This window comes from Rana temporaria, chromosome 7, assembly GCF_905171775.1.
Source record: "Rana temporaria chromosome 7, aRanTem1.1, whole genome shotgun sequence".
NCBI classification, from domain to species: domain Eukaryota; kingdom Metazoa; phylum Chordata; class Amphibia; order Anura; family Ranidae; genus Rana; species Rana temporaria.
Genome location: NC_053495.1, coordinates 8839395 through 8853441, shown reverse-complemented (window position 1 = coordinate 8853441; position 14047 = coordinate 8839395). Strand labels below are relative to the sequence as shown.

The window sequence follows — 14047 nt, the reverse complement described above, 5'->3', positions numbered from 1 at the left end:
ATACCGAGTATTTGCGCTAGTACTCGTACTCGCTCAAATACTCCCGATACCAAAATAGAATACTTTTTTTTTTTTTTTTTTTGTGACATCGAGCGGTGCATAGAGGCAGGGCCGGATTAACCGTGGGGCTGATTGAGCTGCAGCTCCAGGCCCCCATCATAATATAGGCCCAAACTTAATTCTCTCACCAGGGCCCGGCGGCCGGCCGACGACCGCTATATAATAAATCCACACGTCCAGGCAGCTGCAGCCTGCATTATGATATAGGCCCAATTGACGCAGTGAACAACATTTAATCACGGGCCGTGGGCCGCGAGCCGCTGCTATGATTCACAGCAGAGCCGCGGCTATCCACAACAACACAGCCTCTTGTAGCGCGGGCGGTGCCAGTGCGCCGAGGCTGAGCGTGCTCCTCCCCTTCAGTACTGTACTGAACACAGACACTGACTGTAGGCAGAGCTTGACGTCCCCCGGCTGCGTGCGTGATGTCATCCAGAGGCCGTCCCTGGCGTCCTAGGAGTCTCCATTGCCTTGCGAAAGGACCGCACCGCACGATCGACAGGAAAAGTACAGTAAAAAGCAAGTAAGCCATGAGCGCTGGGGAAGTCACTGTCATACAGATGATAACGTTTAATTGTGCAGAAGAAGTGTGGGTACAGTACTGGCTGCAACGAACCTGAAGTGGTTAACTTTTTTTTTTTTTTGGGGGGGGTGCTATATCAGTGCAGGGAGGCAGCTTATTAGTGCATCTCATCAGTGCCACATTTATGAGTGCCATCCAATCAATGCCAGTGCCACCTATCAGTGCCATCCATTTATGAGTGCCATCCAATCAATGCCAGTGCCACCTATCAGTGCCATTGGATGGCACTGATAGGTGGCACTGGCATTGATTGAATGGCACTCATAAATGGATGGCACTGATAGGTGGCACTGGCATTGATTGGGTGGCACTGATGAGATGCACTAATAAGCTGCCTCCCTGCACTGATGCACTAATGGGCACTGATCTGCACTGATAGGTGGCACTGGCTAGCTGCACTTTTGGGCACTGGCACCGATGAGCTGCACTGACAGTGATCACTCCTTCAATGACATGTAGTTTTCCAGTACCGTATGCTAAAAAACAGCCCCACACCATGATGTACCAGTTCTTCATGATTCTAAAGAAAATATCCTTAGTCTGTATTGTGGTTTGAAAATGGTCACATGACATTTAAAAAAAGTATCGGTATTCGGTATCGGCGACTACTTGAAAAAAAGTATCGGTACTTGTACTCGGTCCTAAAAAAGTGGTATCGGGACAACCCTACTTTTTACCCCTGAACAGTAACAAAACTTATTTTTACCTTTATTATTAGCTTATCTGTAGGTGAAATGAATATCTCTTAAATGGGCACCGTTTAGGAGATGGTAACCCTGCATGCAGTCGCTGACGTCAGCGGCGCATGCGCTCTGAAGGCCCGGCAAATCGTGCCGTAACTTCAGAGCTTCTTGCCAGAACGCCACTCCGGCCACTCACAGCGCCGGAGTCCGCAAACCCTGAAGAAACGGCGGGGGAACGTGTTGGGCCCCCTCAGCGGTGATCGGGCGCCCGTTTTAGGATAAGTACAATGAGACCTTGGATTACGAGCATAATCCGTTCCAGGAGAACGCTCGTTATCCAAAGCACTTGCATATCAAAGCGAGTTTGCCCATAGAAGTCAATGGAAACGAAAATAATTTGTTCCACATTGACTTCTATGGCATGCAATACCGCATGTGGCCAGAGGTGGGGGGCGGCGCCGAAGAGGTAACACTTGGAAAGGCCCAAGGACGGCTTGGCTGAACTTAAAATAAAAAAAAGTACATTCCCCCCCAAAAAAAAATTGTATAAAAAAAACCACTGCGCAAATACCGTGTGACAAAAATTCAATGACCACCATTTTATTCTTTAGGGCCTCTGCTTAAAAAAATTATATATTTTAGGGGAGGTTCTAGGTAATTTTGTAGCAAAAGAAACCTCTGATTGGTGTAGCAATGTGGCTCCTTCCAATGTGCGCAGTGAGTTCAGAATTGCGCATTTTCTGGCTTCCCTGTCTAGATAGATACCGCAACGTCTCTCTCTATAGCCTTGTACACAGGATCGGATTTTCATCGGACAAAGCGTAGGACTTTTGTCCGAAGTGCGTTGGCCGTGAACTTGGATTGCATACAAACGGCAAAGAAATGTCAGCCAACAAGCACAAAACCATGTGGTTTTTTTTCAGCTCTTTAGCCCCACCCTTTGGGCAAATTCCGCTAATGTTGTGTTATGGTGAGCATTGCTTCTGAGCATGCGTGGTTGTACTTTGGGGGTTTTGTCCGAAGGACTTGTGTACACGCGATCGGATAATCCGACAGCACGCATTTGTTGTCGGACAATTTTAACGCGTGCTAGCCCACATTTGTCCGCGGAAAATCCGATTAATATTTGTCCGATGGAGCGTACAAACGGTCGGATTTTCCGACGACAGCCCGTCATCGCACAATTCCCGTCGGATAATCCGATCGTGTGATCGGCTTGAATGTGAGAAAAGATAACAACCTGTTTATCTGTCAGACATTTGATTGGGTTTTCGGCGGACTCTTCTCGGCTCTTTTCAGATTGACGGGCGTGAAACACAATTATGAGAATTTTTTTATTTTTTGGTAGATTTCAGCTGCAATCTTTTAATCCGCTAAATAAAAAGTGTTAATTACCAGCTTGTAATTTTAGGCTTTGGTTTTCTCTCGTCTGTGCGATCTGCTGTCTGGCTGACGCAGTAATGACACACCATCCCGTACTTCGCTTTGATCCGCGCCTCCTCACGCATCACATGTTGACAGATTCCCAGGGATAGTGAAGTTGACGGGAGAAAAACAAGACTGTTATTAATACTGCGTGTTCTTTATGGATGTTCAGAAAATAGAATATAGCTAGAGGCCAATGGGACTAACACTGCGTGTGCGTGGTGGAACATGACAGCATTGTCATCTTATTAGAGTTACAGATCCTGATCACTGCTGCAGGAGCGTGATCCTAGCATTGTACTGATCGACTTCTGATTTCCCAATTATATCCATTCTCTTCCTATATATAGCCCTATCCTTGTTTAACCACTTCGGCGCTGGAATATTTAACCCCCTTCTTTATGAATTTAGGAATTGGAACAGGGACCTCCCCCAGAGGTCAAAGGTCACAGGGCATGGCTGACCCACCCCCACCAAAGTGTACCACCTACCCCATCTAACCCCAACCATGTTGATAAGGACAAGGGCCTCCTCCCGACAACCCTGACCGTTGGTTGTCGGGGTCTGCAGGCGGGGGGCTTATCGGAATCTGGGAGCCCCCTTTAACAAAGGGGGCCCCCAGATCCCAGGCCCCCCACCCTATGTGAATAAGCATGGGGTGCATCGCACACCTACCCATTCACCTGTAAAAAAAGTGTCAAAAATAAAACACAGCACAAAGGGTGTTAAAGTAATTTATTAAGGCAGCTTCGGGGGTCTCTTCCGACGACTTTTCCCCTCACCGGCTCTTCACTGATTCCTCCGCTGTTGTCTTCTGCCTCCTCCGCTGTTGTCTTCTGCCTCCTTCCAGTTCTTCTCCCCTCTCTTGGTCTTCTCCCCTCTCTTGGTCTTCTCCCCTCTCTTGGTCTTCTCCCCTCTCTGGGTCTTCTCCCCTCTCTTGGTCTTCTCCCCTCTCTTGGTCTTCTCCCCTCTCTTGGTCTTCTCCCCTCTCTGGGTCTTCTCCCCTCTCTGGGTCTTCTCCCCTCTCTGGGTCTTCTCCGCTGATGTCTTCTAGCCCTCTCCGCTTCTTCTCCCTCTGTCGGGTCTTCTCCTCTAACTTCTGGGTCGCTCTTTTGCTGGGTCATCTTCTCTGTTTTCCCGCTCTGTTTTTTTTTTTTTTTTTTGACGCGATGCTCTCTCCCGCTCTGTCGGGTGTGTGGTGTACCACTACTTATATTGCCACGGGGCAGGGTCACCGGAGGCCCATCCCCTTATGACGTCACCACCCATCCTGCCGGGGGTGCCGTTATAAGGGGCGGGGCCTCCGGGTGACCCCGCCCCATGCCAATATAAGTAGTGGCACACCGTGCACCCAACTTAAGAGCGAGAGAGAGCGTCGAGTCAACAGCAGAAGAAAAACAGAGGGAGAAGGCAGTGGATAAGTCTCCGCAAAAGAGCGAGAAGACCCGGCAGAACACAGTGGACAGGGAGAGGGAGAATAAGCGGAGAGGGCTAGAAACGTCAGTGGAGAGCAGAGAAGAACCAGCAGAGGCAGAGGAGGTAGAAGAGCCGGAGAGGGGAGAAGTCGTCGGACGAGACCCCCGGAGCTGCCTTAATAAGTTACTTTAACACGCTGTGTGCTGTGTTTTATTTTTAAAAGGTGAATGGGTAGGGGTACGATGTACCCCATATTCATTCACATAGGGTGGGATGCAGGGGCCCACCTGCCCCAAATTAAAGGGGGCTTCCAGATTCTGATAAGCCCCCCACCCGCAGACCCCGAAAACCAATGGCCAGGGTTGTCGGGAAGAGGCCCGTGTCCTCATCATGTTGAGGGTATGCGGCCTGGTACGGCTCGGGGGGGCGCTCGCTCGTCCCCTCCCCCCTTCTTTTTCCTTAAGGTTCCCCTTAAAATCCGTACCAGACCGAAGAGCCTAGTATTCTCTTGGAAGGGGAACCCATTCCGTTTATTTTTTTTTTATTTTTGGCGTGGAGTTCTCCTTCAAGATCATCAGAGCAAGTCACTTGCCAAAGTCGGAGCAGTTAAGGCGGCGATCCCGACTTCAATGATAATCAATGGGCTGTAGGATCAAAGTCGGACTAAAGTAGTGCAGGGAGCATTTTCCTGGAAGCTGATTGGTTACTATGCACAGCTGCATCAGATTCTGTCTGCACCAGTTTTAGTAAATCTCCCTTCTATCATGAATATAGTCATTTTTTGCACTGAACAGCGTGTGGTCAGGTTGATTTGCGATCTTGCAGGTGAGCGAGGAACTATACACTCATATTCGCGGTCACCCTCTCCTATCGTACCCTGGCAGTCTATTCTTGCCCTTGTTTTTTTTTTGGTAAAGTGGCCTCGTTGTTTTTGCAGAGTTCATCCTGCAAATAAGTTCAATACTCTCGGGTTGAAGTGGCCCTGCTCTCATTTTGCAGTACTTAGACTCGGACTGACGTCACCGTCGAGATTTAATAACGGCGTATCGAGTGTTCTGTAACCACGGTAACTTTCTCATATTGTTTTCCCATCTCAAATCAAAAATATTCATCTGTGTATTGAGAGAGATTATTATTGGCCGTCCGACCTATTCATAGAGGAATTGCGTCTTTTTTTTTTTGCTTAATTGGTAGTTTACGTTAACCGTCTCTATTCCAGGCCTACGACAAAATTTTTATTAGATTAACCATTATGCAGCTAAAGGACCAGTATACTTTTTGCGATTCGGCACTGCGTCGCTTTAACTGACAATTGCGCGGTCGTGCGACGTGACTCCCAAACAAAATTGGCGTCCTTTTTTCCCCCCACAAATAGAGCTTTCTTTTGGTGTTATTTGATCACCTCTGCGGTTTTAATTTTTTGCGCTATAAACAAAAATAGAGCGACAGTTTTGTAAAAAAAATACAATTTTTAACTTTTTGCTATAATAAATATCCCCCAAAAAATATATAAAACATTTTTTTTTTCCTCAGTTTAGGCCGATACGTATTCTTCTACATATTTTTGGTAAAGAAAATCGCAATAAGCGTTTATCGATTGGTTTGCACAAAAGTTATAGCGTCTATCAAATAGGGGATAGTTTTATGGCATTTTTTTTTATATATATTTTTTTCTAGTAATGGCGGCGATCAGCGATTTTTATCGTGACTGCGACATTATGGCGGACACATTGGACACTTTTGACACTATTTTTTTTGGAACCATTGTCATTTTTACAGCTATAAAAATGCACTGGTTACTATAAAAATGACCCTGGCAGTGAAGGGGTTAACCAGGAGGGGGCGCTGTAGGAGTTAAGTGTGCCCTAAGGGAGTGATTCTTACTGTGGGGGGGGGGGCGTGGCTGTGCGTGTGACGTCTTTGATCGTCTTTCCCTATGACAGGGAACAGACAATCAGAGACAGGCTCACTAGGAAGCACGGGGAGAGGTTTGTTTACACTCACCTCTCCCCGTTCTTCCTCCCTGTGACCCGATCGCAGGACGCCGGCGGTGATCGGGTCCGCTTTTCTCGCGAGGACGGTCACAAAGAGGACCGGGTCGTGAGCGCGCCATTTTGCCAACGTATATCGTCGTGCAGCGGTCCTCAAGCGGTTAAAGCCCAGATAGTTTTTTTTTTTTTTGGTGTGATGCAATCAGGCTGCCTAAAAAGTGAATAGAATCGCATGAATCTTGTGCAATAAAATTGGGTAACATTTATTAACCACTTGACCACTGGGCACTTAAAGCCCCTTATACAGTAAGCGGCAATAGCCGCCGGCTGTATTACTAGAGCGCGCCCGCAGGAACTCATCACCATGCGAACTCGCTCGCATGAAGGTGTTGAGCTCTTGCGAGGAGGAGCCGAGACACCCGTCAAGGGACCCAAGAAGACCAGGTTCAGGGACACTCTGTGCAAAACGAGCTGCACAGTGGAGGTAAGTATAACATGTTTGTTGTTTAAAAAAAAAATAACTTTACAACACCTTTTAAGGAGGAACTAGTTTGACCATTGCTGCTAACTACTTTTTCCCTGAAGTAAAAAGGAAGGTGCAAGCTGTGTCCAGGAAAAAGCAACACATTTCGAGGGTTAGCCTCTTTTTCGAGATTTGAGAAAGCGCATAACCCTCGAAACGTGTTGCTTGAGAAACAGGTTAACTTGGGAAAGCGTAGCCCTTGAAGCGTGTTGCCTGTTCCCTGGACACCCATTGGGACTCCACTTGCACAGTAACGTTTGACTGCTTTTGCTATCATTGGGACAGCTACGGCAGATCCACCCGGCAGAAGTGACAGCCGAAAGGACATCTCGGCCTCGCCACTGTCCCGAGGCAAGCGTGCTGCAGCTGGACTCGTCTCCCTCTGGTCTCATGAGAACCATTCAAGGTGCTACAATGTGAGTTGCCACTTTGATTTTATTTAGTAAATGTTAACCAATGTTGTTGCATGAAGTCTGCGCGCTGCACAGGCACCAGGGTTTACATGACCGCGTCATCTTTAGGCCGTCATCTCCGTCCAGGAAGTAGATGGTGCCTCTGGGTGGTGCCGGAACAAAGAGGGTGCCACCATTTTACTAGGGAAAGCAAATGAAGGCAATTGTCACACTGTGATCTCCATGACAGGTAATGGCTGGAAATGTTACATTGACCAATTACGTGGCATGCTGCACTTGGTATGAAGCTGGATCTGGGTTAAAGGCAACACTTGCAGCTTTCTGATCAGCCCAGCTGTGCCCAATCGGGTTTATTCTTTTGAAGAAGTACCATGCTGATATCACCTGGTTTATTTTTATTTTGTTTTTCTTTTTTTCTTTTTTTTCTTTTTTTACTTCTGTGACTCTTGCTGCCTGCAATATATACATATGGATGAGTTGTTATTACCCACCCCAGGGAGTCTCCATGTGAGAGCGGATCATTTTAATGCCTTCCTGACAGTAAAAGAAGAAAGCAGGTGATCTCCTTGGAGCTACGGCAATAAACGTAATTAGGACTTTAAAGACTTTATGTCTTTCTTTAATGTAGATTCCACCGGTATAGAACAAAGCTGGCAGAGAAAAAAAAGGAAAACTCCCCAATAAGTAGTGTTTGTAAATGGGCCACAAAAAATAACCCATTTTTATTACATATTTTGTGTATGGTGTGCCTTTTAATCGAGGTCTAGAGCAGGGGGTGTTAAACTCAATTTTATCGCTGCCTGCTTTAGCAGTTGGTTGTGTCTGGGGTGCGCTTTGTACAGAGTTCAGAAGAGTGCGCTACATATAGAGTGCAGGGTTGAGGAGTGCGCTACATGCAGGGTTGAGGAGTGCGCTACATATAGAGTGCAGCGCTCAAGAGTGCGCTACGTGCAGGGTTGAGGAGTGCAGCGATGAAGAGTGCGCTACCTGCAGAGGGCATCACGATGAGAAGTGCACTACCTGCGGAGTGCATCACGATGGGGAGTGCGCTACCTGTGGAGTGCATCGCGATGAGGAGTGTGCTACCTGCGGAGTGCATCGCGATGAGGAGTGTGCTACCTGCGGAGTGCATCGCGATGAGGAGTGCGCTACCTGCGGAGTGCATCGCGATGAGGAGTGCGCTACCTGCGGAGTGCATCGCGATGAGTGCGCTACCTGCGGAGTGCATCGCGATGAGTGCGCTACCTGCGGCGTGCAGGGTTGAGCGGTGTACTACGTGCAGCGTTGAGGGGTTTGTGAGTGCAAAGTCCAGGTTGGGCATTAGATCCAGAGTCCAGGGATGCACTGTGGATCCACCCCCCCCCCCCCCCCCAAGCTTCCTCGCATCCCTCTCTCCTACCTGGCCTCTAGTACCTCCCTGTGTAGGCGGTTCTGCCCCGTCTTGCAGGAAGTTTGTTCTCTCTCCACGTTCTGAAGATCTGTCCTCACCATGAGTGTTGGGATCTGTCGGTTCCTGGAGCTGCTGAAAACAAAGCTGTCCCTTGTAAACACAAAAGGCTTCTCTGCTTACAAGTGACAGCGGAGGGTGACAGCGGAGGGTGACAGCGGAGGGTGGAAGCCAGAGGTGACGGAGAAGAATCCTGCTAGAAAACTATATGCGAGGGCCACATGACGAGGACTGGCAGATCGGATTGTTACATATGTGCTCCAGACTCCACCTATAGCTCTATGTGAGGAAAATAAAAGTAAGGAGTCGAAAGGTATTTTGGTGCCAGCTGCGGCAAGTAGCAAGGGGTTTGTCACTACCTGCAGGTACTCGGTGTGTGTGATCTATATCCACACACCCGCTGTCAGCCTGTCATTGCTTTGTACAGGCCGAGCACGAACTCTATTTGTTTGTCAGTGTTGTGTCCAACCACCAATTCGTCAAAAATTTCTGATTACTAAGGCCCAAATCCACGAAGAAGTTACGTCGGCGTATCTATTGATACGCCGCGTAACTTCTAGGATGCTCCGGCGTATCTTTGTTTTGTATCCACAAAACAAGATATGCCTGAAGCTGGGCTCGATCCGACTGGCGTACATCTAAGTACGCCGTCGGATCTAAGGTGCATATTTACGCTGGCCGCTAGGTGGCGCTTCCATTGATTTCCGCGTTGAGTATGCAAATTAGCTAGATACGCCAATCCACAAACGTACGTCCGCCCGACGCATTTTTTTACGTCGTTTACGTAAGGCTTTTTTCGGCGTAACGTTACCTCTGCTCTATGAGGCGTACGCAATGTTAAGTATGGACGTCGGGCCAGCGTAGAATTTTCCGTCGTGTACGTTGTTTGCGTAAAACGTTCGCGAATAGGGCTTTGCGTAAATTCCGTTCACGTCGTCTAGGCATTGAGCAGGCGTAATTTAAAAGAGTTCTCTGACCTAAAACTTTTAACCCCCGCTGTGCCCGGGCTGTAAAACTATACAAAATAAACTTTCACTTACCTGCCTACGATCCCCCGTTGTTCCGATATCGCCGTCCCGGTCTCTTCCGCTTCCTGTGTGTCGGTGACTCACAGTGCACTCAGCCTATCAGCGGCCGCGACGGGACATTGCTGCCGCCGCTGATAGGCTGAGCGCACTATGAGTCACCGACACGCAGGAAGCGGAAGAGACCGGAACCGGAGAACTGGACGGCGATATCGGAACAACGGGGGATCGTAGGCAGGTAAGTGAAAGTTTATTTTGTATAGTTTTACAGCCCGGGCACAGCGGGGGTTAAAAGTTTTAGGTCAGAGAACTCCTCCTTTAATTTGAAAATTCGACGTGATACTGAGCATGTGCCGTACGAAGAAAGAGTCATTTACGTGGGGTCAAGCTTATTTTACATAAAACACGCCCCCCCTGTTCATCATTTGAATTCCGCGCCCTTACGCCGGGAGATTTACTATACGCCGCCCTAACTGTAGAGGCAAGTGCTTTGTGGATACAGCACTTGCCTCTCAAAGTAGCGGCGGCGTAGCTTAACTACGATACGCTATGCCGGCCTAAAATTACGCCGCTGACTGTGGATCTGGCCCTTAGGATTTAAATAAACCGGAAGTGATGTGGTTGGAGTTTCTGATGGGTTGGAGATATTGACAGAACATCGGCTTTAATGCCCACATGCCACACATAGGCATCCATGGGCGGCCAAGGTTTCTGTGCTGAGAGCTCGACAACCCGGTGAGACAGGACCCCCCAACCATGTCGCCACTGTGACAGCCAATCACGGTAGTCACGAGATCGGGCAGTCCGAGTGTCTTTCAGGTGACACTTCTTTTAGCTGTCATTTTGCTCAATCCCCATAGTTTCCTGTGTGATGATGACATGGCGAAGGGCGGCAATAAGACTAGGTCTGGACTGCAGCACTTTATCCTCCAGACTGCTCATGTGACAGCGGGGAATTTAGTGGCAGATGAAGAAAAATATGTGAGTTGGCATTGCCAGCTTGTTTTTGGAGATGAATGATGTTCAGCTGTAATCCACATCCTTCACTTTACCACTTAGCCTGTCACTGACTAACAAATATGCAGCCAATCAAGCTGACTGATTAGTGACACACTAAGCAGCAAAGATAAAGGAGAAGCCCAGCGGATTGAAAAGTAAAACGCTTCCTATGTCTCTATCTTGCAGGACGCTCTTTAGGCCCCGTTCTCACAATGGTGCGAATTTCAGTTGCAAGAATCGGAGGCTTCCTGCCAGAACGACAGATGTTTGTGAATAGCTTGGGCTGCTTGGCCCCTGAGAGCCAATGACAGGCTGACCGCAACCGTAGCGATTTTTCTGCAGTTAGGAACAGATGTTTGTCCCTATTCGCTGGTGTGCAAAGTCTCTGACCATTTTTTTGTATCGTGTCTGCAGTCTCTAATCATGTCCTGTATCATATCTGCAGTCTTTGACCAGCTCTTATAACATGTCTGAAGTCTCTGATCATCTCATGTATCATGTCTGCAGTCTCTGATCATCTCCTGTATCATGTCTGCAGTCTCTGATCATCTCTTGTATCATGCGTACAATCTCTGCTCATCTCCTGTATCATGTCTGCAGTCTATGATCATCTCTTGTATCATGTCTGCAGTCGCTGATCATCTCCTGTATCATGTCTGCAGTCTCTGATCATCTCTTGTATCGTGTCTGCAGTCTCTGCCCATCTTTTGTATCATGTCTGCAGTCTCTGATCATCTCTTGTATCATGTCTTCGGTCGCTGACCATCTCCTGTATCATGTCTGCAGTCTCTGGTCATCTCCTGTATCATGTCTGCAGTCTCTGCCCATCTTTTGTATCATGCCTACAGTCTCTGCCCATCTCATGTATCATGTCTGCAGTCGCTGATCATCTCCTGTATCATGTCTGCAGTCGCTGACCATCTCCTGTATCATGTCTGCAGTTGCTGACCATCTCCTGTATCATGTCTGCAGTCGCTGACCATCTCCTGTATCATGTCTGCAGTCGCTGACCATCTCCTGTATCATGTCTGCAGTCGCTGACCATCTCCTGTATCATGTCTGCAGTTGCTGACCATCTCCTGTATCGTGTCTGCAGTCGCTGACCATCTCCTGTATCATGTCTGCAGTCGCTGACCATCTCCTGTATCATGTCTGCAGTCGCTGACCATCTCCTGTATCATGTCTGCAGTCGCTGACCATCTCCTGTATCATGTCTGCAGTCGCTGACCATCTCCTGTATCATGTCTGCAGTCGCTGACCATCTCCTGTATCATGTCTGCAGTCGCTGACCATCTCCTGTATCATGTCTGCAGTCGCTGACCATCTCCTGTATCATGTCTGCAGTCGCTGACCATCTCCTGTATCGTGTCTGCAGTCGCTGACCATCTCCTGTATCGTGTCTGCAGTCGCTGACCATCTCCTGTATCATGTCTGCAGTCTTTGGCCATCTCTTGTATCGTGTCTGCAGTCTCTGACCATCTCCTGTAATGTGTCTGCAGTCTTTGGCCATCTCTTGTATCGTGTCTGCAGTCTCTAATCATCTCTTGTATCATGTCTGCAGTCGCTGACCATCTCTTGTATCGTGTCTGCAGTCGCTGACCATCATCTCTTGTATCATGTCTGCAGTCTTTGGCCATCTCTTGTATCATGTCTGCAGTCTCTGCTTATCTTTTGTATCATGTCTGCAGTCTCTGATCATCTCTTGTATCATGTCTGCAGTCTGACCTATATCCTGTTGTGTGCCTGCTGTTACTGACATTGAACTATCAGTTTTCTATGAGGGCTCTTTGAGGTCGGGGGGGCTGCACTTGGAGCCCCCTATATCAATATATAATCAATAAAGTTGACCACCACTGGTGTGTACAGTTCAAATGGTGACAATAAAGTTATGACGGAGGGCACAGGGACATTACATGCTGTGGCAGAGATGCAGCTAAACACATTACTGGAAGTTCTCCTATAAATCACCCCGAGATCTGTCACTGTTCTCCCCGCCGCTAATCAAATATCTGCCGAGACCAAAGGATCCGAGCGCTCTAATACTTCCAGACAGCCGGGTTATGACGAGGCAGACGGCTCTGCTAACAAGATGTTGGCTCCTCAGACCAAATCTGACAGTTTGAACGTTTTATACACTTCAGACAAAACTTATATTATAGATTCCTTCTAAAATCCCCAAATCCGCTGTCTGTTCAGCCACTGTGATTAAAGTGGACCTGTCACAAGTCTGCATGAATAAATACATGATATGACAAAATGCACAACAACGGTATGGATGTTCAGAAAAGCTCCATCCTTTTACTGTTACTCCCTTTTTATATCATAATGGCAACAGAAACTACCCAAATGACCCTGATCAAAAGTTTACATACCCTGGTGATCTTGTCCTGACATGCACACAAGTTGACACAAAGAGGTTTGAATGGCTGTTGCCGACCGCCTCACGCAGATTTACACGGGCAGGCAAAGCAACATGTATATATATGTTGCTTTGAATCCTGCCCCCTAGCGAGCCCCCTGCCGCGGTCCCCGGGACCTGCGGACTCTGTCCGCCGGTGTCCCGCAATCAGGTCACGGAATGGCAGAACGGGGGGGAATGCCTTTGTAAACAAGCGATCAGTGGCGTGTCACAGTAAGCCACGCCCCCTAACAGAATCACTACCTAGGACACACTTAACCCTTTCCCGCCCCATAGTGGTTAATCCCTTCACTGCCAGTCACATTTATACAGTAATCAGTGCATTTTTAGCACTGATCGCTGTATAAATGTGAATGGTCCCAAAATAGCATCAAAAGTGTCCAATGTGTCCGCCATAATGTCACAGTCACGAAAAAATTCACTGATCGCCACCATAACAAGTAAAAAAAAAAAAAAAGTAATAAAAATGCCATACAACTATCCCCTATTTCGTAGACGCTATAACTTTTGCGCAAACCAATCAATATACACTTATCGAGATTTCTTTTACCAAAAATATGTAGAAGAATACGTATCGGCCTAAAAAAAAAAATCGGGAAATTTATTATAGCAAAAAGTACAAAATATTGCCTTTTTTTTTTCAAAATTGTCGCTCTATTTTTGTTTATAGCGCAAAAAATTAAAACCACAGAGATGATCAAATACCACCAAATGAAAGGTCTGTTTGTGGGGAAAAAAGGACGTCCATTTTGTTTGGGAGCCACGTCGCACAACTGCGCAATTGTCAGTTAAAGAGACGCAGTGCCGAATCGCAAAAACGGGCCCGGTCATTTGGCAGCCAAATGGTCCGGAGCTGAAGTGGTTAAAGGTAACCATCCTCACCTGTGATCTGTTTTCATGTAATTAGTGTGTGTGTTTAAAAGGTCAATAAGTTTCTGGACTCCTGACAGACCCTTGCATCTTTCATCCAGTGCTGAACTGACGTTTCTGGATTCTGAGTCATGGGGAAAGCAAAAGAATTGTCGAAGGATCTGCGGGGAAAGGTAGATGAACTGTATAAAAC

The 14047-nt window shown here is 47.6% G+C and overlaps 1 protein-coding gene across 1 annotated transcript in view; it reads left to right on the top strand.

Annotated features, from left to right (window-relative positions):
- RAD18 (RAD18 E3 ubiquitin protein ligase) overlaps positions 1-14047 on the top strand; it is a 222192-nt gene that overhangs the window by 60937 nt on the left and 147208 nt on the right. The gene's annotated exons all lie outside the window — the stretch shown is intronic.